The sequence below is a fragment of the Hyperolius riggenbachi genome, chromosome 3 (genome assembly GCF_040937935.1).
Source record: "Hyperolius riggenbachi isolate aHypRig1 chromosome 3, aHypRig1.pri, whole genome shotgun sequence".
In the NCBI taxonomy this organism is placed as follows: Eukaryota; Metazoa; Chordata; class Amphibia; order Anura; family Hyperoliidae; genus Hyperolius; species Hyperolius riggenbachi.
In genome coordinates, this window is record NC_090648.1 from 487260674 (window position 1) to 487265418 (window position 4745).

Below are 4745 nucleotides of genomic sequence, written 5' to 3' on the forward strand. Positions count from 1 at the left end.
ATCAATAATTTGTATATTCCCATAGAAATTAAACAAATCAGATTGGCTGTTAGTGGCTGCGCCACTCTCCAACATTTGAACCCCAGTCACCCAATGACCAACTATAGCAGGTTTGAGGCATCTGCTACAGCCCCGTTTCTATGGGCGTGCGATACGTGCAATCACCCGGGGCGCTTTATTGTGCTGCAGGAGGGGGGGGGGGGCGCCGGAGCGGGGGAACGGCCATAATAGTTATAACTCACCTTCTTCATCCGTTCCCCCACAGTTTCAATATCTTTCCTCTCCCGGCGTCTGTTGCCTGGTAACAGCGCCCCCTGTGATGACGTACCGCATGTCATCACAGGAAGCGCTGTTACTAATTAGATAGATGCCGGGAAAGGAAGGACATTGAGGATACTATAGATGTGTTGGAAAGACTTGAATTGTGGCCACATCATGGGGAGTGGTTCCTTGCCACAATTAATGTGATCAGTCTTTACAGTAAGATTCCGTAAAAACTTGGGGTGCAGGTCTTTTCATCAGCACTGCTGAGGTTCTACAAGGCTGATTATATGGATTTCATCTGTAAGTGCCTTGACTTCGTGAAATCCCACAATGCATTTAAATTTGATGGGGATTAGTATCACCAGATAGCTAAGACACCTCTGGGGACGTATATGGCCCCTATGATTGCATCCTATTTGTCTGAGTGGCAGGGCCGAATTTACCATAAGGCACTGTAGACTCGTGCCTACAGGCGCCTAATAATGGAAAGGCGGCTTACCCCCCACCCTGAGTGCCTCCCTACCTCTTATGCAGAATCCTGATTAAATTCGAGGTTACTCATCCTGGTTTCGGCATTCAACTGACGAGATCTCTCTTCAGTCAGAGGGCAGGGCACCTCTAGCTACTTAATATTGAGGTTCCTCTAGCTACCTAACGCTAAGGGGCACCTGTAGCTACCTATGACAGGCAAGGGAAGCAAGGGAGAAGTGACAGCTGGGCCAGCCAGCACACTTGCGGTGCAGTTTGGCGTTGGAGGTTCATGGAGAGTGAAGTCTAAGGTTCCAAGACGTTTGTGACTATAGGCTCCTGTGCGGCAAATCTGGGCCTGCTGAGTGGGAGAAGTCTTGTGTTCTAGCAGATGCAAATCCATGTGGGAAACATATAAAGGGCATGGTCCAGGTACATTGACGATGTACTACAAGTTTAATCAACCACCAGGGAGGACTTTGAGTAGTTTCTGCAGTATCTGCAGATTAATGACTTTAATATGTCCTTCACAGGTGACTGGGGTGGCAAGGAGGTACCATTCCTGGACCTGGTGGTGATTAATGGCTCTGAGGGCTACTATTAACAGGGCTATAGGAATATCACGTCCACCAATAGGCTATTACACTGGAAAAGTTATCACCCCCTATATATTAGGAAATCAATTCCATATAGTCTAGTTTGTTAGACTGAGGAGGAACAACCAAATGGAGGATGATTTCTTGAATCAGTCGTAGGCTCAACACACACCATACAATCTTGATTGTTCAATATTACCACTTTCATGTAGTATAAGAGCTTATCCAATCAATCATTCAAGGTATTTTCAATCTGTTGGCCCTTATACTACATAGATTTGGTAAATCTGTACAACCAAGATTGTATGGTGTGTGTTGAGCTTAATGGTGGCCACTAAGAATCCAGTCTTTTTCATCCAAGACCTGAAGGCAAGGATTCAGGAGCACGTCAGGTCAATTGATAACAGAGATGGGGTCCTTCGATTGATTGAACATCTGTGGAAGGCTCACAGTGGTCACGCTAGAGCACTCAGGTTCATGGGGCTACTGGCGGTACCACCACCTCCACCTGTTGGACATAGAAAGAATATACTCCCGGGGAGGGAAGTATCCCAGACTGGAACTGTAGGTAATTTAGATCTTAATGACCGTAATGACCTGTCATGCTTTCTGGATCCTTATTGGTCACTCACGCCCACTTCCATTGTATAGGATGTGATCTGTTTACTGTGACTACATAGAATTATATTTATTTATAAATATATTTATATGAGCTGCTTTATGACCCCTCCCTGTCTATCTGCTAATCTTTGCTTTATCTATGGGTTCCTATTGGTCTACACTCTTGCTCTTTTTTGTTTGACTCTGCTCTATCCTCCACTGCAATTACCTTGCACGCCCAGTCAGGATTGTATCGGTACATCTTGACCTGCTTTCCCCTCTGTCTGAGGTGCCCCTTTATACCATCTGCACCTCACACTATTTGTTCCCCTTTCCTCTCACCCCTGAATAATTAGCCACAAGGATTTGAATGAGTGATGTGCAGTGCCCTGCCCCTATGAGTGTGGCTGCAGCACAGTAATGCCTTGATTGGCCAGCGGGGGCTGGAGGGTTGGACTATGTGCGCCGTCGTGCGCACCATTTAGTCTGGGATGGCGTGAGTGACGTGCGTGCAGGCCCCGATTTCTGGAAAGGGCACTAAGGCCTGGGCCTTGGGTGGCTGTTGTCCAAAGGGCACCTGAACACGAAAAAGGGGTTGCTACACATGAAAGAGGAGGAGTATGAAAAGGGACTCACAACATACTTGGCCTAGGGGCATAAAAAGTATAAATCTGACCTTGCAGGCATGTCTGGGATGAGAGGGGGGGGGTTGACATTGCACACACACCAGGAAGTATATTAGGTGGCGTGGTAGATGGCTTCCCTACTGTCCCTCCTAGAACACCATATACCTCTGATGACATGGCTACGAGCCATGAAACATCTGTAAGGTAGAGGGGATTGTCCCTTTGCATGGATCACTGCTGCTTGTCTGCTATTAAAGGCCAGTCATTCCTATATCCTATTCCCATTCTGTGTTCTTTGCTGCTGCTTCTTGATATATGGATGCACAGATGTTTTAGCAATAGATGTCCCATCATTTCCTTCTTCTGCTGAATCCCTGAGAGCCAGATGCTTTGTCTCATTGCCCCTTTTGTATGGCTATGCAATGTTTCAATTGGTGAACTCCTTGTGGAGCCTCTGAGGAAGCGGCAGTATCACCACAAAATGCAGGCGTTGAGAATGAAGCACTGAGAACTACTAACTAACTAGCCATTTGTGCAGTGTTATTGCATTGTATCTACAACCAGTATTGCTAATTATCAGAAATGTATTAAAATGGAATGTATTATTTTGAATACAATTTTTTTTATCCCTGGTTATAACGGAAGCCCCATTAATTACATTCAGGTTCTGCTGGTTTGGGACAATCTTAGTCCCTTATGAAAGAGATGGTTAGTGGCCTGATTAACGGGAACCTGAAATTATGTAAAACATGTGATGTACCTGCAAATAAATATTACATACTTACCTCGACATCAGTTCCTCTCAGAAGCTCACCATTCGCTTCTAACAACGATTCCTTCAAGTTCTGACAAGATTTTGTCAGAACAGTTTCCTACTTTGCACAGCGGAATATGTTGGCTTTATAAATCAATAATAATAGTAATAATTGAAATATTTCTGACATGATCTGCGCATGGAGGAAAAACGTTTTAGCCATTTATTTAGGAAAGGGTTCTTTACAGTTAGAGTGATTAAGATGTGGAATGCATTGCCACAGGAAGTCGTTATGGCAAACTCTAAACCTGCATTAGAAGGGGGCTTAGATGCTTTCCTTGCGTTGAAAGACATCCATGGCTACAATTGCTAGGTAATGCCTAATGATGTTGATCCAGGGATTTTATCTGATTGCCGTCTGGAGTCGGGAAGGAATTTTTCCCTTTAGGGGCTAATTGGACCATGCCTTGTAAGGGTTTTTTCGCCTTCCTCTGGATCAACAGGGATATGTGAGGAAGCAGGCTGGAGTTGTTCTCAACGGGGATATGTGAGGAAGCAGGCTGGAGTTGTACTTTGTACTGGTTGAACTCGATGGACGTATGTCTTTTTTCAACCAAAATAACTATGTAACTATGTAACTATATATTTCAGTTGCTGTCTAGTGATGACCGTAATCAGCTTATTATGATTACGCAAACTTTTGCATACATTTTTGTAATTACGCCCACACGAAATTATGATTCGTAAATTCTATTTATTTTGTGTAATCATTTGTAATTTCATGTCATTTGTGCGTAATTTTCACATAATTTTGTGCCAAATTTATCGGTGATTAGCAAAGTCGCCATACATGCTATTATCACCAGAATCGGTACATATGTTAAAGAGACTCTGTAACAACAAAAACCTCCCCTGGGGGGTACTCACCTCGGGTGGGGGAAGCCTCCGGATCCTAATGAGGCTTCCCACGCCGTCCTCTGTCCCACGGGGGTCTCGCCGCAGCCCTCCGAACAGCCGGCGACTGTGCCGACTGTCAGTTCAATATTTACCTTTGCTGGCTCCAGCGGGGGCGCTGTGGCGACTTTCGGCACGGAAATAGACGGAAATACCCGATCTCCGTCGGGTCCGCTCTACTGCGCAGGCGCCGGAAACTTGCGCCTGCGCAGTAGAGCAGACCCGACGGCGATCGGGTATTTCCGCCTACTTCGGCGCCGAGAGGCATCAGAGCGCCTGCGCAGGAGCCAGGAAGGTAAATATTGCGTCACCGCTGTACGGAGGGCTACAGCGAGACCCCCGAGGGACGCAGGACGGCGTGGGAAGCCTCATTAGGATCCTGAGGCTTCCCCCACCCGAGGTGAGTACCCCCCAGGGGCCGTTTTGTCGTTACAGTTCCTCTTTAAGGAGAATCGTGGGTACAAGTCAAAAAAATTTTTTTCA